General features: G+C 42.1%; 1 pseudogene; it reads left to right on the forward strand.

The window, feature by feature from the left end:
- LOC122755314 overlaps nucleotides 1-19,528 on the forward strand; it is a 46,074-nt pseudogene extending 26,546 nt beyond the window's left edge.
- The last annotated feature ends 3,489 nt before the right edge of the window (nucleotides 19,529-23,017 follow it).

Here is a 23,017-nt window from a genome sequence, read left to right on the forward strand (position 1 = left end):
AGGTCCATGAGCCCTGCCTTCCCCAGATTTATCTCTCTTCTCTTGATCCCTTGCTTTTTCATGATGGTTTGAACCCTAGAAGTCTTCCTTTCTCAATCACATCAAGATACCAAGAGATCAGCCTTGGCAGAACCAGAGAAAGCCCTATTAATAATAGCAGGAATGGGAGGTGGCCCACTACAGGGTGGTGATAAACCATATGGTTCATCAGCCTATCTTCCATCCAGGCACAAAGCATACTAAGATGCATAGGGAAAGGGGCAGCTAGGTGGTTCAGTGGATAGAGCACCGGCCCTGGAGTCAGGAGTACCTGAGTTCAAATCCAGCCTCAGACATTTAACACTTACTAGCTGTGTGACCCTGGGCAAGTCACTTAACCCCAATTGCCTCACTAACAAAACAAAAAAAAAAGCTGCATAGGGAAATGGGCATAGTGTTTCAAACATCCATTCATGGTAACTATGATCAACACGATGACTGACTATACACAAACAAACAATAAACCCAGAGGCAGCAATAGGATAGAAGAAATAACACTGGCTCTGAAGCCAAAGGTTCAAATCCTACCCTGGACTTTAATGACCTTTGTGACCATAGACAAGTCTGTTAACCCTCCTGGGTCTCAGTTACCTTATTAGTAAAATGAGGATGTTGGAATAGATGACCTATCATCCTGTGATGTTCTCTTAGCCTCTCTGGGCCTCAGTTTCCTCTTCTGTAAAATAGAGGTTGAACCAGATGGTCTCTAAGGTCCCTCCCACCTCTTGACGGCATCTTATTGTTCTGGCTCTCCATACAGAAAGCAGCACACTCGTGTTGAACCTCTCCATCATTGGAATTGGCTTGCAGGAATTTAGCTCCCAAGACCCCAGGTGAAGCCAGGTTAGGTAGGGAGCTGCCTGGACTTCCGCCCTGTGGGCTCAGCCTCATTTCCCTGACATGATGAGGCACAGGAAGGAAACTTGTGTCCACATTCTATTCTTGAAATAGTTTACTTTCACGTAGACTTTGCGCAGGAGGTTTAAGAAAAGATCTTTTTTAAAGTCTTTTAAAAAAACATGCCATGCGTCAGAAGAGTTGGTAACAAATTCCTCCTGCCTTCAGCTCACTCTTTAATGTGCAATCACAAGAGACTTGAGTGTGAGCGATTATAGACGGGGAATCCCTTACTGGCAACCAGTGTTGTGTTAAATGGAGAACTGTAAGGGATCTTAGAATCCAATCCCCTCATTTTAACAGGGGAGGAAACTGAGGCACAGAGAGTAAAGGGGGGCTTCCCATGAGTCACAGAGGTTCTAAGAATCTGAGGGGAATGTGAACTCCAATCTTCCTGAATCCAAGTGGAATGCACTAGCCACCGTACCACTCTGCCTCTTGATCTGGAAGGAGTCTCAGTCCTGAAGTCTGTCTAGGCTGGTTATCCTGCAAGCATCTCCAACTCAACTTAGCCAAAATGGCGTCCACAGTCTTCCCCCCAAACTCACCCTTCTTCCACATTACCTTTTTTCCTGTAGAAGGTAGCACTTTCATTCCTGTCACCCAAGGTCCCAACCTCAGAATCACCCTCAGCTCTTCCCTCTTCCTCACTCCCCTGTGTCCAATCAGTTGCCAGATCGTGTAGACTCTGCCTCTAGAGAATCTCTCCCATCCTCCCCTCTCCACACATAGAAACCTAATTCAGACCCCCATTGCCTCCAGCCCGGGCTACTGCAATAGCCTTGTAATGGGTTTGCCAGGGGCCATGGTCCCCTTTCCTCAAGCCATCTACTATACAGATGCCAAAATCATCTTCCTAAAGTCCAAGTCTGACTGGGTCACTCCACTGGCCAGGAAGGTCCAGTATTGCCTGGGACATTCCTGGGATGAACTCCTCCTCTCAGCTCTCTTCTCAGAATGCACAGCTTTAAGACCCATGGACCACCTTTTACAGGAAGCCTGTCTTAGTCCCCAGTCTTCAGGGATCTCTCTTCTTTTATCACCGCCCATCAGTAAAGCACCTGCTATGTGCTGGGTACTGTGCTAAGTCCTGGGGATACAAATAAGAGGCAAAAGACAGTCCTTGCCCTCAGGGAGCTTACAATCTAATAATCAACTCGATATGGACTGTGCTGCAAGGCAGATGAGTTAAAGTGCTGGACCTAGAGTCAGGAAGACTCATCTTGCTGACTTCAAATATTCCCATAGTCACAAATTAGCTATGTGACCTTGGGCAAGTCACTTTACACTGTTTGCCTCAGTTTCCTCATCTATCAAAGAGCTGGAGAACAAAATGGCAAAGCACCCCAATATCTCTGCCAAGAAGGCCCCAAATGGGGTAAAAGAAAAAGAGTCAGACATGACTGAAAAGAAATGACTGAATGACCGTGCTGCATTTTCACCATGTGCTCCCCCCCCAATAGAATTCAAGCTCACTGAGGGCAGGGATTATTCTTTTGCCTGCATCTCTAGTAATTAGCCCTGTTCTATGTATAAGCAGAAGGTGATCAATAACGAGTAGATTAGAAAAGGAACCCTCCTCCTCTTAAATAAACCTGACAAGTTCACAACGAGTTTTTCTGTTGTTTTTGGTTTTTGCGGAGCAATGAGGGTTAAGTGACTTGGCCAGGGTCACGCAGCTAGTAAGTGTCAAGTGTCTAAGACCAGATTTGAACTCAGGTCTTCCTGAATCCAGGGCTGGTGCTTTATCCACCACAACCAGCTTTTGCTTAAAGTCCTTTGTGGGGAGAGGTCTGTCCCCTGCCTCAAGTCTCTCCTCAACTCCTATTCATCCTCTATTCAGCTGCCAAAAGTCTTCCTAAAGTTCAGGTCTGACCACATCAGGCTTGCTCCCTTGCCCACCCTTCCCCTCAAACCAAGAACCAGCCGCTTCCTGTGAATTTCCTCCAGGATCAAATCTACAACCTTCTTTTTGGCTTTTAAAGTCTTTTACAATTAGGCCCTTCCTACATTTCCAGTCTTTTTTATACTTCTTTGCCTCCATAGACCCTGCACTGCAGCAACAGTGGCCTTCTCGCTGTTGTTAAAACACAGACCCTCCATCTCCCATCTCTGTCTCTGCCTTTGCACTGGCAGGCCCTCCCCACCTCCAGCCTGTGATGCTCTTCCCTGTCACCTCTGACCCTTGCTTCCCAGTGGGAGGATTCACACCCGAGAAGCCAGGAAACAACAGAGTTAATCCATTGGTTCATTGATTTCTGGATTTAAATAAAGCAATGGAGGAAATTTAATAGAGATTCCACCTGAAATCATGTGGTTTCTACATCATTTCTTTTAGATAACTAGGTGTTAAACATTCACCATCATCTTACTCCTCCCAACCCTCTTCCTGTTGATGCCTTCCCCTTGAGAATACCTTTCACCCACTCTCTCCATAAATAGACAGATAGACACAGATGATAGATAGATAAATAGATAGGTAGATAGATAGATAGATAGATGAGAAAGAGATAGGTGATAGATTAGATAGCTAGATACAGACACATAGACTCATACATAGATGCATACATAGAGAGATAGACAGATGATAGATAAATAGAAGATAGATAGATAGATGAGAAAGAGATAGGTGATAGATTAGATAGCTAGATACACAGACACATAGACTCATACATAGATGCATACATAGAGAGATAGACAGATGATAGATAGATAAATAGAAGATAGATAGATAGATAGATAGATGAGAAAGAGATAGGTGATAGATTAGATAGCTAGATACACAGACACATAGACTCATACATAGATGCATACATAGAGAGATAGACAGATGATAGATAGATAAATAGAAGATAGATAGATAGATAGATAGATAGATAGATAGATAGATAGATAGATGAGAAAGAGATAGGTGATAGATTAGATAGCTAGATACACAGACACATAGACTCATACATAGATACATACATAGAGGCAGATAGATATATAGATAGACAGATGGATGAGAAAGAGATAGATGATAGATTAGATAGATAGATAAACACAGATGCATACATAGACAGAAATAGATGATAGATTAGATATCTAGATAGACACATAGACACATACATAGATGTATACATAGATAGACACAGATGATAGATAGATATAGATAGATAGATAGATAGATAGATAGATAGATAGGTAGATGAGAAAGAGATAGATGATAGATTAGATGGCTGGATAGACAGACACATAGACACATATATAGATGCATACATAGACACAGGTGATAGATAAATAGATGATAGATAGATAGATAGATAGATAGATAGATAGATAGATAGATAGATAGATAGATAGATAGATAGATAGATAAATAGATGAGAAAGACATAGATAGATTAGATAGCTAAATAGACAAACAGACGCATACATAGATTGACACAGATAGATAGATGAGAAAGAGATAGATGATAGATTAGATAGCTAGACAGACACATAGACACATGCATAGATGCATACATAGATAGACACATATAATAGATAGATAGATAGACAGACAGACAGACAGACAGATAGATAGATAGATGATGGATAGATGGATAGATAGCTAGATAGAGTCTCCCCATTAGAATGGAAGCCCTGTAAGGGCAGAGGCTATTTGCCTTTCTATCCCTCCCTCCCACCCCAGGCTTAGAACAGTGTCTGGCTCATAGTAAACCCTTAATAAAATGCTTGCCAACTGACTGTGTTGTCCATCCATTCTAGTTTGGAGCAGCTTTAATTGTTATAATTTATTGTCCTTTTTATGAAGGCTAAAGCCTACCTGTTCCCAACTAACGATGTCCCCATTGCTCCCAGTTCTTCCCTCTGGGGCTGACAGGACAAGTCTAATTCTTTCTATGTAACAATTGAGATACCAGAAGAGAGATGGCGCCCCCCCCCCAGTCTTCTCTTCCTCAAGCAAATCCATCGCAGTTCCTGCCCAATGCCCTGGCTGGCCTCCTCTCTAGCCTTCTCAATAGCCTTCCTAGATCATGGAGTCTGAATGGGATCCAATGCACCAGATATGATTGGGCCTTAGCAGAATGTGGTCTGGGTGGTCTAGTCCCTTTCATCCTCTTCCCCATCCCTCTCCCCCGGCCTGACAGTTTGCCTGGCTTCCAACCATGTGGCTCTCTCCTTTCCTTTGGGCATCTGTTCGTTGTTTGATTGCTCATCTGCCTTCTGCTCGACCCTTCTCTCTCTCCCCACCCCCTGCTAGTCTCTCCTGGTTCAGGCCCATTTCCTCATCCGGCCTCTGCTTTTGCTTCTGATCCTCCCCTCAGTGCCCTTCCACCTGTCTTCCCACTCTGCCTCTGAAATCCATCCCTGCCTATAATCCCATCTCCACTTATTCTGCTCTGCTCTGCTCATAACAAGACCCTACATAGGAACCTCATGTACCAGGGAATAGACAACAAATTCATTTTTAAATTTATAACATGCTCAACCAGATTCTCTGAGCACAGCAGGACACATTCTTCAACCTCAGACCATATTGGTCCTAGCCATGACTCAGTACTCAAGCAGGCCCCTCCAATTAAGCCCCCACTCAATCTGCTCCAAGACAGCTGACAGACCCTTTCCCGAGATGAAGCCCAGGAAAAGAGGGCTCACCGAGCCAAAGGAACATTTGTCTTCTTGTTCTTTCATAAAGGAGGGTCCTCTGGAATCCACTTTTCTTTGTATATAATTTATCACACTTTACATAATAGATTTACTTGAATCCTGTGTTCAGTGCTTTAAGGCACCTTTCTCTAAAGGGATCCGTTAACTAAGCCACTTTGCAAAACTCACAATCATTCTCTAATTTTGCCTGGCCTGTAAATATGGCACATTCTTGATGTGCTTGAGCCAGAATGGATAGATTGTTTCTCATATTAATGGATTGAGTACGTCTAATTTGGGGCAAACCAAATCTAAAACATCCCCTTTGTAGAGAGAGATTTTTGGTCATTTCAATTTAATTCAAAATAGTATCAGGGTGGGTATTGTGTCCTTTTAAAAAATTTTTTTTGGTGAGGCAATTGGGGTTAAGTGACTTGCCCAGGGTCACACAGCTAGTAAGCGTTAAGTGTCTGAGGCCGGATTTGAACTCAGGTCCTCCTGACTCCAGGGCTGGTGCTCTATCCACTGGGCCACCTAGTTGCCTCTTTCTTTCTTTCTTTCTTTCTTTCTTTCTTTCTTTCTTTCTTTCTTTCTTTCTTTCTTTCTTTCTTTCTTTCTTTCTTCCTTCCTTCCTTCCTTCCTTCCTTCCTTCCTTCCTTCCTTCCTTCCTTCCTTTCTTTCTTTCTTTCTTTCTTTCTTTCCTTATTCATTCATTCATTTGTTTGTTTGTTTATTTATTTTTTAATTGTGTCCTTTTAAAAGGAGGATTCTGAGCCCAGTTTGTTACCAATGATTTTAATTGCAAAATTCAATGGTCCTTTCTCAGTTTTCCTCCTATCTATCGTATTGCTTCCTCTCCCTAGTTCTCGCCCCCCCTTCCCCTCCATTCACGCAATTATGGGGACTCATCCGTCTACCTCCACATTTCTCAAAAACATCCCGTTTCCATGGTTACCACTGCATTTAGGCCTGTAGACCATCTCTCCCAGACTACTGCAACAGACTCCTCGTTGGATGCTGCCTTCCAGTCCCTCCTCCACAGAGCTGACAAAATCATCCTGCAGGAGTTCAGATAGCTCCCTTTGGCCTTGGGGATAAAAGCCGAGGGCTCAATCTGGAATCTATTGCCCTTCCCAGGCCGACTCTAACTTGTGTTTCTGGCCCTCCCTGCATTCTGTGTTCCAGACAAATCGGCCGCTCAGCTATTCCCCATCCAACTCACTGCATCTCCTGGTCTTCTGAAGCCTTCCTGCCTTCCCTATAGCCAATGGTCCTGCCACACGGGCCTATCTGCTCTTCTTCATGCATGGTCCTACCCGCCAAACCTCAAATTCTCTGACTCCAGAGTCAAATATTTTCCCAGGCCCTCTGACTTCCAACAAAGGAGACTTTCCACTGTGCTTTTGCTGCGGGTGTTTTTTATTTAACGAGAAATTGAGAATCGCCACTCCTCCTCCTTCTGCCCTCCTGGATACATTTTTACCTAAATGACATATGTCTTAAAGCTAAAGGGAAGAGGTTTTCCAAATGGAAGAATCTTTCTGGCACTGTGGTGCCACCTCGCTGCCCCATTTTCATCACTCCTTTTCACTCTATTTTTAGCATGATTGGTTTTCTGTGTAATTCTATGTATTTTATTTTAAAACTTTTTTTTCTGAGTTGTCCTTAGGCTTCAGCAGATACCCCAAGGAGCCTGAGACACACAAAAGATTAGAAATCACTCCCGTGGGGACCGGACCAAGAGCAGGGCAGAACCGTGTTTTCAACCAATCCAGAGAGGTGGAGTGATTAATATGAAGAGAAAGCAAGGCCATCTCCCTGTGATCAGCCAGCCTCTGATGCATATTACCTGTGTGACCTGGGACACTCAGGGAGGGAGGGTTTCTGAGGGATCTTTCACAATGTATTTCCATTAGACCGAAACCAGTCACCATATTTAATATATATTATAACTTGGAACAAAGTGAATACTGCGGCCACTTCACAGGTTTCATTACTTTTCATTAATGTGATCATTGGGACCCAGCTGCACACCAAAAAATAAATAAGAAACATATACAAAGCAATTTCAGGGAAGAGGAAATAGCAATTGTGGGGACAGGGGGGAGGGAAGGATGAGGAAAGGCAAGGTAATTCATTAAAGCCATAAAGAAAACTAAGGAGGATGCAAAGCAGAGTTGAGTGGGGGGAGCATATTAGGCATGGGCCAAAGCCAAAGCAAGGCACAGAGATGGGAAATGGAAGCAGCAAGTGAGCCAGTTTGACAGGAACATGGAGTACGTGAAAGTGAGTGATGTTCACTCAGACCAGTCAGGGACAATCTGGAGCATGGGTAAAGGCATCTGGGTTCCATAATGTCTTCGCCCTTTTCTACTGGATCTTCAATTTGGCATTTCAAGAACTGATAGGTTGAGAGTCAGGGGAGTAGTAAATGACCTAATTAAGGGACAGTTAAATTGACTGGCCTAGTGGACAGAGAGTTAGCCATGGAGCTGGTATGGTCTGGATTCTGCTGCTGATTCAAACTGGCTGCGAGACCCCTGAGGAAGTCATCTAACCTCCAGGCAACTAAGAGAAATTGCAGAAACAAAATGCAGGCCTGCATTGGTAGAGGGAATTTTGTCATCTGGAACTTCCCTCTACCAATACAATCACAAATCAATCAACAAACATTTATTAAGCACCTACAATGTGCCAGGCCCTAAAGATACAAAGAAATAAAAGACAGCCCCTGCCATCAAGGAGCTCACAATCTAATAGGGGAGATAAATAAGAAGGAATTAATAGAAGGAAGGCATTGGAACTCAGGGAGTTTGGGGAAGGCTTTTTGAAGGAAGTGGGATTTTAGTTGGCACTGAAAGGAAGTCAGGGAAGTCAGAAGTCAGAGCAGAAGAGAGAGAGTTCCAGGCATGGGGGACAGCCAGAGGGACTGCTCAGAGCCAGGAGATGGAGTACTTTGTTCGAGGGTTTAGCCTCTGTGCCTACCCTTACTCACAGGACCCAAACACAGGAACCTGATCTACCCCTTTACTCAATAAGAAAAGTGTCTGTTGAGTAAGAAGAGATGGGGATGGGATTCCTGGAGGGTGGGATAGGCTGGAGAAGGTAGATGTGGGGCGCCAAGGGTGGAGTCCCATGATTTGTTATAATTCCCTTGGATCTGTAGGGTTTGACTCCAGCCAGCTTATTTCCCAGGTTTTAGCACTGACCATAGCCTTCATGCCCTTATTAATGTGTCCCCAGAATGCCTGAAAGAAGAAGTAGAGAATCTTAGAGATGAAAGGGACCATCTAGTTTAACCCAGACCTAAACAGGAATCCCTTCCTCCATATCGTGACCAGTCACCATCTGGCCTTTACTTGAAGGCCTACAATGAGGAGGGAGGGGACCCACTGCTTCCCCAGGCAGCCTCCTCCCAGCTCTGCCATTCTGAGTATGAACATTTTTGGGAAGCACAAACAGCCACTCACCTCAGCCTCTGTGCAAAAGACTTAAGCCACCAACATGGTCAAAGCCATTCCACCACAAGCCAAGGCCTCTTCCTAGTGTGCTCACAACTTGATTTTTCCTTTTTAAAAACATGTTTCTTTTTTTGTCATGAACTTGACAAACACGGACATTTCTATTTGTGAAGAAGGAGGAAAAAGAAGACGGCTATGAAACCATGAATATCTATTTCATATATATCTCGCTTTAAAAAAAAAGTGTGTATCAAATAATAATAGCTAACATTTATATAATGCTTTAAGGTTGGCCAAGCACTTTAAAATAATATCTCATTTTATCCTCAATCTTATTTTATCCAACATTATCATTTTATCCTCATTTTATCTCATTTTATCCTACAAACTCAGGAAGTAGCTGCTACTATCATCCTTTTATAAATGAGGAAACTGAGATACAGGGTTAAGTGACTTGCCCGCGGTCAGTCACACATCTGAACTCAGGTCTTCCTTATTTCAAGTCCCACTCTATCCAAGTTAATTTCAGAGAAGAGAGACTATGAATGGGGGGGGGGAGAGGGGGAGAGAAAGATCAAGAAAGACCTCATATGAAAGGTGACATTTAAACTGAGGCTTAAAGAAAGCCGAGAGTTCTTTGGAGCAGAGATGAAGGGGGAGAGTATTCTAGGCATGGGGGACAGTCAAGTACAAAGGTGCAGAGATGGGTAACGGAAGAAGTAACTTTGCTGCCTTGTAGTAACAACATTGTCCTGCCCTGTGCTCTTTTGTACACTTCCTTCTGCTCTCTTCTGTATTTTTCTAAATGTTTTATTGGTACTATTTTCTTTCTTCTTTTTTTTTTTTGGTCGCTGTTCTAATTTTCTCCCCTTAACTCTTCCTCTTCCCCCTTATCCACCACACACTTGTTGGTGAAAAGTAGAGCAAATCATCCCAGCCCTTGTGATTTTTAAAAATAAGATTTTGTTGATATTTTCTGTTTCTTACATGACCATAGTATCCCATGAGTCCCTTCCCCTCCCTCTTCTAGAGAGCCATCCCATCAGACAAAGAGAAAAAAATCAGCATGACTGAACAAATCTGCAAACCTGTGCCCTGTGTAACACCTGTGGACCTTCCAACTTCAATACAGGGTAAGTGGCAGGGTATCTTCTCATATTTCTTCATTTGGGTTCTATTATTCTTTAAAAATTGGAACAGTTAACTTTTGTCCCCTGTAAGTTTCATTGATGATTTCTTGAAATAGATCTCAGGGAAAAAGGGGCTTTGATGAAGCTCTCTAGGTTTCAAATAGTTACTTGACCCAAATCACTCTGTCATCGATTGGCCAATAAGAGGTCCCAGCACAAGCCTCACTTAGTCACTGTTTGGGTTTTGATGGCTCAGTTGTTTCTGTCCTGGCTGGAAACCCCCCAGTTGATTTTTTTTTTTTACCAAATAAGTCATCTTTTGCCTCATTTCTTATCTAGCCTTAAATCACTGAATGGGTTGCCTCAGACAAACTGAGACCTGGGAAAGACCTTAGCTTAAAAAGGCCAAGGTCACCCACTGCATCTGGGGTCATCTCCAATCGTCCTAACCTATGTCTTGCCAATGGATTCAGATGACTCTGGAGGAGAGAGTGAGACTAATGACTTTGCACAGTTCTGCCTCACTTAAATCCAATTCATTTGCAAGTCAAGATATCACCTTCCTGATGTCATGGTCCTCTTCAAGAACAAAGGACAAACAATGACAATCCGGGTCCCATTTAATCTTTATAAGTTTGTTACAATTTTGACTTTTGTTACATTCAGTTTTGACTCTGTCTATCTATCGGGGTTTTGGTTGTTTTTTTTTTTGCATTTACAATGTCATAGTTACTGTTCATATTGTTTTCTTGGCTCTACTTACTTCACTCTATCAGTTCATATAGTTCTTTCCATGCTTCTCCGTATCCATCACATATATAATTTCTTCCAGCCCAGGAATGTTCCATTACGTTCATGGACCACAATTTATTTAACTATTCACTAACTGATGCTAGTCCTTGTGATTAAGAGGATGGTTATAACAGAAGGTGATAGACATCTCATCACAGCCTCACTCAGATCCTCTGCAGTTTTGCTAACTGGAGCCCCTGGAAATAGGATTATCATTTAGAATTTAAAAGGGTTTTCTGATCCCCCTCAAGATAAGATTTTGGCTGAGAGATTAGGAACAGCAATAGAGAAGTCTTCAAAAGGACAGACAGGGATGAACCTCATCAGGGCCTAATGAGCAAAACTCATCACAGGTGGCTGGGTACTTCTTAATATTTCCTTGCCTCCCTTGGGTATTTATTATAGGACCATAGCTTTCAAGTTAGATAGGGCATCAGAGGTCATCCAGATTGACTTTATTTTATACACGAGGAAATGAAGACCTATGAGGTCTAAGCACCTTATCCAAAGTCACAAAGTTAGTGATAGAAGCTCTGTTGACCCCCAAATCATGACTGCATCTCAGCTCCCTATTTAAATTATTTTTCCATTATTATTTCTATTATCCTCCCTTTTCCCTTGATAACAGAGAAGAAAGAAGTAAAAAAGATTGAGGCTACTTTACTTTGCCCATTATCATTAGTTCTAACCCTCTTCCCCCACACACATACACACACCAGCAGCAACTGAGCTTTAAAATATTAAACATCACAGGGCTGAGGGTGTATACCTGTGGCCTGCCACTCTCTACTCTGCCCCTCCCCACAAGTTAACCTCAAGTCATTACTGACCACTCTTTGAGTCTGTTCATTCAACCAGACCCTTCTTCACCCAAGGGACCTTCAAGACTATACCTCTCCATCTTTGCCACAAGGATGACATGAGAAACTTCCTCAAATGCTACCCTTCGATGCAGGTAACCAATGTCTGTGGAATTTCCCCTAACAAAAAGTATAGTAACTTTCAAAAAAGAGAAAAAGAATGCTGAGAATAACTTATCGTTCTGGTTTGGGATCAAGATTTCTCTTTCTAAATCTTCACACTCCACCTCTTTTTAAAAAAATGTTTATTCAAAAACTTTGGTAGCATTCAAGGTCGAACTCATATCCAACAGCCAAAAGATTCTGTCCTCTTCAATTAAAAAAAAGTTTCTAATTTTACTGCCTTGTGATTTATGACTATATCACATATATTTTCTGCCTCTGTGGGTTATCAAGGGCTTCTTGGTGACCAAATAGGTATTCTATTTTGGGGATAGTTTTGTTTAGACTTGAAAAGAAAATGCTTTTCCATTCCTTTTGCTCCATAGATTGGTTATTTCCAGCTTATTCAATAAACAGTTCATATGAGTGTAATGAATATCTTTGTCATCCATATTTTTAGCAAATCTGCCACATTCTGATAATGAGGTGTTGGAAACCTGAACTCCTGCTATATCTCTCTCAATTTCTTCTTATGAAGTGAATGGTCTGTTTCCTTTCTTGAGTCTGTATTAAGCATGGGCAGTGACTCATTATCTGTTGTCCTGTACTCAGTTATCAAATTGTTTTTCCTAATATTCAGCTCTAATACAGCCCCCTGCCTATTCAGTCAACCTCAGCAGCTACCAATGACCTCCAAAATCGTGCCTGGCTTTTAAAACCCTCCATAACCTGGACTTGCACTTTATCCCCCACCCCCAACCCCCATCCTCTATGATTCTTGCTCCAACTCAAGACTCTGTATTTTCACTGGCTCTTTCCCATGCCTGGCATTCTTTTCCTCCTCACCCACCCCTCTTGCCTTCCCTGGTTTCCTCCAAATCTCAGCTAAAGCCATCTTTCTGCAAGAAGCCTTTCCTGGTCTTCTTAATCTTAGTGCCTTCCCTCTGAGCTTATCTCAAAGTCATCTTGTACTTCTCTCATTGGTGTGGAGTTGTTTGCATGTTGTCTTCCCCATTAGAATGGGGATCCTTAAGAACAGGGACTGTGTTTTTTGTTGCTGTTTGTCCTTTTAGATGCTTAAGAAATGCTTGTTGACTTGCCTTGACAAGTACCCAGTAAGAAGAGCTAACAAGATAACACAGGTGGGGATGTTGGTAAACTTTTTTTTTTTTGGTGGGGCAATGGGGGTTAAGTGACTTGCCCAGGGTCACATAGCTAGTAAGTGTGGAGTGTCTGAGGCCGAATTTGAACTCAGGTCCTCCTGAATCCAAGGTCAGTGCTTTAGCCACTGCGCCACCTAGCTGCCCCCATTGGTAAACTTTTAATGTCATGTGTTAGTGAGCGTTAGGAAGGGAAGTTGGGAATATTTTCCTGTGGGCACCATCACTATGTAATCAGGCTGCTTAGATCATAAAGAATCTTGTGCATGGGTACCATTTACTGGAGATGTCTCCAAAGCCATCCTCCCACAGAAGCCTCCACTGTAGCCAGTGGGAACTGTCAGGCCTTTGGCTCTTAAGCATCCCCAAGGCAGTCACAGACGTGGGGAAGAGTGATGTTAATAAACACTTCTGTTTGTTACAGTTTCTTGTCTCCCCAACCCCCGTCCAAACCTCTCCATTCCCTTATTTCCCATTTGGGAGAAAAAAGCTGTCAGCAAACATAGCTTTACACTTTTTATAAACAAGTTTGATAAACACATACAAACACCTCCACTAGGCATTTCACACTTAATGAATGGAGGGTAAAAGCACCAGGCTGCACCAGATTTCTGAATAGCTTTCTCTTTCTCTCTCCCTTATCCTGCTGTGTAATATAATCTACAATCTCTCTCTCTCTCTCTCTCTCTCTCTCTCTCTCTCTCTCTCTCTCTCTCTCTCTCTCTCTCTCCCTTCTCCCTCTCTCCCCCTTTCTCTCTCATCCCTCTCTATGTCTCTCCCTCCTCCCTCTCTCCCCTTCTCCCTTTCTCTCTCCCTGTATCCCTCTTTTTCTCTCTCTTCTCTGCCTCTCCTCTGTCTCTTTATCCCTCTCTTTGTCTTGTCTGTCTCTTTCTCTATGCATATATATGGATTTATATATAATAGAAAGCTCACATTTATATATAGTAGAAACCCACACATTTATATATAATAGAAAATCACACATGTATTTTATATATATATATAATGGAAGTTCCCATTTATATAAATGTATGGTACTATTTTTATATTTTCCATAATTGCACAGAGAAGATTAAGACAAGTGAAGAATTAATGCGCATTCTCCAGGCCTTGGCATACCCACAACTGATGGATAGTTAATATAGCCAATGCTTCAGCATCTATATCTTGGATGGATACTGCAAATGGCTAGTGAGCTGGCCCATAATGGAACAAGAGAAAGAGGGGTGGAGTCTTGGGGAAATTGATTCTTTCTTTTAATGACCCCAAGATGCTACCTAAAACAAAAGTTCATCTTTTTAAGATGAATAATCTTCCAGAGAATTCCATAGGGTTATGAACCATGGAATTGCATGATTAACAAATAATTTAAAGAATTAAATAACTTAATTAAATTAATTAAAGTCACAGGTCACTCAGAGGAAAATGAGGAGATGCATGGTGTGTGTGAGTGGGCCATGCCATATTACTGATGAAGAACTACACAATGGAGGCAGCTTAAAAGAAATAAGCCTCTGCTGCAGAGCCTAGGCAGAGGCTGGATGCCCACCTGTCAAACATGTTAAGGTGGGAATGCCTTACAAGTCTATGTTGGACTATATTGCTGTTGAAATCTCTTCCAACTCTAAAATTCTCTAATTTTGTGATTCCGTGATTCTGTGACATCACCCAAGAGAAGTATGTCTGGAAGAGGGAATGGGTCAGCCAGGGAAAAGAGTGCAGGATAATAAATGGAGTGTACATGCATTCCATTGGGAGCCATGAAGCATCAAGAGATCCGGAAGAAGTTCCTCAGCCTGTAAGCTGTTGAGTCAGACACTGTGGAGAGGAATTAGGGGAACACATGGAGAAGAGGAGCATAGAATGACAAGACATGGATGGATGGTAGCCTGCTCTGTTGGGAGTTAGCACCCACTTTGCTGAGGTCACAGATCCATTGATATTTTTTAGCAGTATGGCATAATAGGTAGTCCCCTGGACTTGAATTAAGAGGTTCTGAGTGCAAATCCTTCCACAGGCACATACCAGTTATATGATCCCAAACAAGTTGCTTAATCAGCCAACAGTCATGGTCCCTCATCCACAGCTAGACATTGAATTAGAAGTTTATGAGAAACTTGCATTTTCTATAATTAAAGGATTGAGGTGGATCGGTATAACCCAGGCTACCCCTCTTATGAACTCTCTAGTCCACACACTGTACTGGAATTTGGAATTTTTTAAGTGCTAAAGAAATATCCATTATTATTGTGATGTCCTAGGTGTTAATATAGAGAGAAAAGTGAGTATAGTTTCTGCCTCAAGGAGTTTACATTCTAATTGAGGGGAAAGTAACAAAGAATCACAGAATTTTATAATTGGAAGGGACCTTAAAGGCCATCTAGTCCAGTGTTTAGTCATTTTTCAGTCGTATCTGACTCTCCATGACTTCATTTGGGGTTTTCTTGGCCATTTCCTTCTCCAGCTCATTTTACAAGTGATGAGAATGAGACAAACAGGGTGAAATGACTTGCCCAGAATCACACGCTAGTGTCTGAGGCCATATTTGATTTCAGGAATAGTTTTCCTGACTCAGGCCTGGCACTCTATCTACTGCAGTGCCACCTAGCCACCCATACCCCAAAGGACTCCCCACTATAATATACCTGATAAATGATCATCAAACCTCTTGAGAACCTTCAAGGAGGGAGAAACTACCATCCCTCTGAACAGCCCATTTCTCCTTTGGGGCAGTTTTAGTTGTTAGAAAGTTTTTCCTGATGTAAAACCAAAATTTGTCCCTTTGCAACTTTTACCCATCACTCCTAGTTCTGCCCTCTATACCAAACCGACCAAATCAAATCCCTCTTCCAATACACAACAGCCCTTCAAATACCTGAGCACGTGTATCATCTCCCTCCTGAGTCTTTTCTTCTCCAGGTGAAACATTTACAGTTTCTTCAACTGATTCTCATATTATGTAGACTCCAGACCTTTCTCTGTTCCAGTTGCTATTTCCTGGATGCTACTGCATACTTCATATTTCATATCATGCATATTGCATATTCCTAAATTGTTGAGTCCAGTACAGGACATAGTGCTAAAGATGTAGTCTGTCTGTGGCAAAGTAGAGAGTCAGTCAATAAACATTTGTTAATTGCCTACTATGTGCCAGACACTGTGCTAAATGCTGTGGATCCCCAAAAGAAGTAAAAGACAATCCTTGCCCTCAAGGAGCTTACAATCTAGTGTGAGAGATAACAAGCAAACAAATATATACAAACGAACTATATAGGAAACAATTAAAAGGGAGACATTAAGAATTTAGAAGGTTTGGGAAAGGTTTCCTGTAGAAGGTGGGATTTTAGTTGGGACTACTACCTCCTTACTCCTGAAAGCTGCAACTCTTAACACCAGAAGAATAAGGAAAATCAATTGACTCAAAATTTGCTTGGTCCTTGAAGATATTTTAAAATTTTGGTCCTGGGGGCAGCTAGGTGGTGCAGTGAATAAAACACTGGCCATGGATTCAGGAGGACCTGAGTTCAAGTCTGGCCTCAGATACTTGACACTTACTAGCTGTGTGACCCTGGGCAAGTCACTTAACCCCCATTGTCCCACACCCCCCCAAAAAAATTCTGGTCCTTCTAGTGCAGTCCAAGACTACATTAGCTACATTAGATTTGCAGACTCATATTGAGCTTGTAATCCATGAAAGCCCCCATATCTTTTTCAGGCAAATTGCCAACTAACTATGCCTTCCCTTCCCCAATCCTCTGCTTGTAGAGCTAAGTTCTGATCCCAGGTGTAAACCTTTGTAATCATCCCTACTGAATTTTTTCTTCCTAGATTCAGTCTAATGCTCCAGCCTGTTGAGATCTTTTTTTTTTGTATCCTGATTCTTTCATCCCGTACATTTGATGTTTCTTCCAGCTTTGTGTCATTTGTGAATTTTATAAGGATGTCATCTATGTGTTTACCCAAGTTATTTATAAAGATATTCAATGGTGCAGGGTCAAACATAGATCTCTGGAGACTTGCTGATAAGTTGACATTGAGCTATTAGTGCCTACTTCTTGGTCTGGTCATTCATCCATTTCCTAGTCCATCCAATTATATTATTGCCCACTCCTCCTCTTTCCATCTCTTCCACAACAATAGCATGAGAACATTACCAAAAGTTTTACTAAAATCCAGGAAAATGATATAAGCAGTATGCACTCCCATGACCTTCTCATTTCAAAACACTTCAAAAAGGGAAGTAAGATCAATTTGACATTATCTGTTCTCTATATGGCCATGGTGGCTCTTTGTTATCCTGGCTTCTTTATCTAAACTTTCACTAGCCATCTCTTTAATGTGTACTGATAAGTAAATTCAAAATATAAACACAGTAAATACAAAATAATATCTGGGGAAGGCTCCTCAACAACTTGGGGATCAGGAAAGATCCATGGAGAATGCACTTGAGTTGTGTTGTGTTTCAATGGGGTTTCAAAAGGTAGAAGTGAGGAAGAAGAACATACCAGGTATGGGGGACATCCTCAGATATATGGAGAACAGCTGGTAAGTCTCACAGGAATATAAAATTCCTGAGGGGGAGAAATATTAAATCAGTGTCAAAAGATAGGTTGGAACCAAATTGTGAAGGACTTCAAATATCAAACAGAGGGACTTGTATCTTTTTGGGGGGGGGGCAATGAGGGTTAAGCGACTTGCCCAGGGTCACACAGCTAGTATATGTCAAGTGTCTGAGACTGGATTCCTCCTGAATCCAAGGTCAGTGCTTTATCCACTTTGCCACCTAGCTACCCTGGGACTTGTATCTTATCCTAGAGGCAATAGGAAACCATTAAAGCTTTGGAGTAGGAGAGAGTGATGAAGTTTGATCTTTACTATAGGGATAGTAATCTGGCAGCTTTGCGGAGGATGGACCGTAGTGGAGAAAGACTATGGGGGGAGAGACCAACAAAGAAAATGTTGTAGTAGCCTAGGGGAAGGTGTTGAGAGGGAGGTAGCCATTTTAAAGGATAGAAAGGACAGATTTAAGAGATACTAGGAAGGAAGCAAGAATTGGTAACTGGTTGGATATAGGGGATGGGGGAGGAAAGTGAAGAGCCCAGGCTGACTCTGGGATTGAAATCCTGAGTGATAGAAAGATTGGTGGTACCCTGGACAGAAGCAGAAATGCTGGAAGAAGGGTGGTTTTTCCATGAGGATGGGTTCCATTTTAGACATGTTTAAATGTGTGACATCTATGGGACATCCAGGTGGATACGTTCCCTGGAAGTCAGCCAAATGGTTTGGAGTCCTGGAGAGAGATTAGGCCTGGGTGCGTAGCTGTGGGAGTCATTTGTATGGAGATGATGACTGAGTTCATGGGAGCTGATACTTGAGAGCCGGTGTCTATATATAGAGAAACTCAGGATGGAACATGTTGCATAGCAGGCAGGGGTTAGACCTGGAATTAAGAAATCAGGAAACCCTGGGTCTGAAACCTTCCTTAGACACTCATTAGCTGTGTGACTAATGATCTGGGACATCTCTCTGGATCTCAGTTTTCTTTATCTGTAAAATGAAAAGGTTGGACGACTTTTTAAAATAGGAATAGGGATTGAAATTGATTTCATTGATATGGGTACCTCCTAGATGAGGAAATTCCCTCCACCAATGCTGGTTGGCACCTTCTCTGCAGTTTAAGGTCTTAGAGAGTTGCCTAGAGCATAGAGAGGCAACACAACTTACTTAGGGTTACACAGTCAGTATGCTTCAGAGGTAGGACTTGAACACAGGTCTTCTTGTTGTCAAGGCTGACTCTATGATGACGATGACCACGACAATGACACTAGTATTTATTTAACACTTTAAGATTTGCAAAATACTTTACAAATACCACCTTGTTTTATCCTCACAATAGCTCTCAGAAATAAGTGCTATTATTAGCCCCATTTTACAAATGAAGAAACTGAGGTAGATAAAGTTTAAATAACTTGCCCAGGGTCACACACCTAGTAAGTATCTGCAACAAGATTCCAACTCATGTATTCCTGACTTCGAGCCCAGTGCTGTATCCACTATGTCACCAAACTGCCTCTTTTAAAAACAGATTAACTCCTTTTTCTCTTCTGCCGCTTTCGAGTTTGCACTCGGTTCCCTCAGCTGCTCGACGCTGGCGAGTGCGTGGACCTGTGCGGGCCGCGGAAATGTTCTGCGAGCAACAGGATCACGGGGCCAAGGACCACGGGGCCAAGGACCACGCGTCCATCCAGATGAACATGGCAGAGGTTGACAAGGTCACAGGCAGATTCAATGGCCAATTTAAAACTTATGCAATTTGTGGAGCAATTTGTAGAATGGGAGAATCTGATGACTCTATTCTCCGGCTGGCAAAAAATGATGGTATTGTTTCAAAGAATTTCTAATTGAAGAAACTTTGTGGAATATGTCTTAATAAATCAGAAAAACGGAAAAAAAAAACAGATTAAAGTACAAATGTTAAAAAGCAGTTTGTATTCTGAGTGCCACGGTTATTACACGTTAGAGTTTGTGTCATGCCCTGATCCTGACATACATTGTTCAGGATGTCAGATTATTATAGACTGGGCCTCCTTCCCTGATGCTGTCATTTGGAGCAGACTTTTAAACAACCAGCATTTTGAGTGTGTCATCAGAATGACTTTAAGCTGAAAAGGAAAGCAGAGAGAGAAAATCGCCTATGTATCTCCAAGCTTGTGCCTCCAAAGTAGGAAGAGCTGTTAAAGAAACTGAAGTTATTTGGCCTGGAGAAGAGAAACCTGGAGGTGGGAAAAATAATGATCACCAGCCCCAAGTAATCTGAAGGGCTGCCTTGAAAAAAGAGGGATCACGCTTGCCCTGCTTCCCCTCAGAGGACCAAACCCAAAGCAATGAGTGCAAGTTACGTGGCAAATCCCACATAAAGGGGACCGCAGAGACCGTGTAATTCCCCACCCACATCTGCACCCGCCATTTTACAAAGGCGCCAAGAAATTTAGTGACTTGTCCGTGGTCACACAGCTACCAAGTACCAGAGATGGGGTTTGCACCCAGGACTTCCTCAGTCCAAGTATAGCACTTTCTCCAGGACTCCACGCTGACTCTGACCAGTACAGGCTTGATGTCAGGAAAAACCTTCCCAACAATGAGAATTATCTCAAAAGGGAATGGGCTGCCTTGGGAGGTAATGGGTTCCCCATCACTGGAGGTCTCTGAGAAAATGCTGGATAACTCCTTGTTGGGTATGTGATAAATAGGTAGGACTTCATGGAGACTCAGGTCCCTCCCACTCTGTGATGTTCAAAGAGGCAACATCAGATTTTGGGCTGGAGGACCCAAGAAAGATAGCATTCAATAATTATTAATATTGTAGAAAATTCACAATAGCACAGTAGGTCCCTTTAAGAAGTTCCTGCCATACTAAGGGGAGGAAGGGGGCGGGAGAGACAGATAAAGAGAGAGACAGAGACAGAAAGGCAGAGACAGAGAGATAGAGAGAGAGTAAAGAGACAGACACATGCACGTGCACACACACATACAGAGAGAGAGAGAGAGAGAGAGAGAGAGAGAGAGAGAGAGAGAAAGAAAGCGACAGAGACAGAGAGAGAGAGAGACTTAAAAATGAGAGCCCATTTCCCCTACCCACAGAGCCTCACTTTCCATTTTCCACCAGGGTATAGAAATCACAGTATTTCAGAGCTAGAAGGATCCTCACAAGCTGTGTCATCTGAAACTTCTTCCCTTCTCCTGGACAATCAACCTCCATTTCTTCCACCTCTCTTCATGTGGCAGGGTTCTCCTTAAAAAGATTATCCCTCGCTTTGGTCTGCCAGCCCACATTGATTCTGACAAAGGCACACATTTCACTGATTCTGTTCTATCCCAAATCTACTCTTTCCTGGGAGTAACTCCATAGTTCCATATACCCTACCACCCACAAAGCTCAGGCCAGGTAGAATGTATTCACAAAGAGCTTAAGAGCATGATTGACAAATTGTGCACTGAAACTCACTTGAAGTGGCCTGATGTTCTACCCTTGGCACTGTTCTATCTGTGCAGCAGGCCAAGAGGAGAACTACATATATCACCTTTCGAGATGCTTTTTGGCTTCCCCTTATCCAAGCAAAACCTTTTCCCCCAGTATATACATCATTAGTAGAAGGGGATACCTCTGTTGCTTCCTATATACAGGACTTACAAGCCAGGCTACATGAACTCCACAAAGCAGGATCAGCAGTACAGACTGGCCCCTTGGACTTCTCCTTACATGATTTGAACCAGGAGATGGTGTATATATCAAAAATTTTTGGCAGACTAGTGGGACCCAGCCAGCTTGGGAAGGTCCTTTCCAGCTATTGTTGACAACTCCAACTGCCATCAAAATCGGAGAGAAGGACTCTTGGATCCATTGCTCCCACATAAAACCAGTACCAATACTTGACAAGTAATGCACTCATGGAAATTATGTAATAATGAACAATGTTGTTAGTAATTTATATCTATCATCTACTATATGTGATTGTGATTATATAGTTGTAGTTATTATTTGGAATTATTGTATATTATATATTATATCTTGAGTCATAAAGCTAATTCACATTTTTTGCTGTCATCATTACCCTCAGTTGTTAAATCTATGAGCCTTGGCTTATGGGAACTTAGCATTTGAGACATTAGTTGCCTTTATTCTGAGTTATCAGATCAGAGCAGCCAAGATGCCAGCCATTAATGAGGGGGATACATACAAGAGCGGGTATTATACTGTCACAGTATGGGTGACACTTATGAAGTCCAGGTACTACACTGCCTTGGGAAAGGCTGAGAGATTGACCATTGGCAAGAGCTGAGGTTGAATTCTCTTGGTTTAATTTTTTCCCCCACGTAGCATGGGATGGCCAGGCTAGGCTATTTCATTCTATACCTGACTTCAATTCACCCTCCTATATGCCTGATGCCATTGACATCTCAATTCCATGCATCTGATTAAGCCTGACTCAGTTTCCCCTCAACATACTGCATTGACTGTCTGCAGAGCCACGAAGTTTGGCAACGCTCATTTCTCTTACTTCTCTGTTCTTTTATGGTAACCCCATAATTATCTCAGTTATCATGATAAACACGCTGTTGAATTTGGCTTTGACATCTGTTACCAGTTATATTAGATTCTTTAATTTCTCATAATGGCATGAGGATAATTAGGCAAATGATGCAAAAAGTGATGAAATCAAGATATAAATTCTTTTCTTAATTAATATTACAATTGTCTTAGCCCTGTATTGAAAAAGGATATACCAGCATAACTTATGGACTCTCTTGCAAGTAACTTAAGGAGACATCCATTTTTGTTAAGAAGTTATTATAACAAATTAATCTGGCAACTTTTATATTACACCTTCTCAATTTCTTCTCCAGAGGGGGCTATGTAGTAATATTAAGTTTAAGAAAATGTTTCAATTTTTGTCTTTATTATATCTGTTTCATATATAACAACTGGACAATAAATAATTGTAAAATTTCTAAAAGATTCTGAATTTCCTTAGACATATGTTTTTGAGAACTCCCATTGTTTGATTTGGTTATTGGCAAAGCTATTTAAAGTTGTGTTAAGATCAATTTTGTAGGAAACTTTCCAGCTGAGGAGACTTTCTAGCTGATCATCAGCATTTGAAACAACTGAGACAACCACACCTGAGAATATGCCCAGAATCCAAAACCACAACCAGATGACATCCCAAGAATCATCTGAGATAAGACTTGGAAAGACTTAAATGAACATTTTCCTGTTTTCCTTTTCCTACTGCATACACTATTTGTAATATCCACCTCCTAAAGGGGTCTGCCCCCTTTAGGTTTTTGTCAATGTGCTGCTCAAATTCTCTTCTCTCTTTTCATTCCCCTTTATGTTGTTAATCATCATGAGTCCTTGGATGAGAGCCCTTTGTAAAATATTAT

The sequence above is a fragment of the Dromiciops gliroides genome, chromosome 4, assembly GCF_019393635.1.
Source record: "Dromiciops gliroides isolate mDroGli1 chromosome 4, mDroGli1.pri, whole genome shotgun sequence".
NCBI lineage: Eukaryota > Metazoa > Chordata > Mammalia > Microbiotheria > Microbiotheriidae > Dromiciops > Dromiciops gliroides.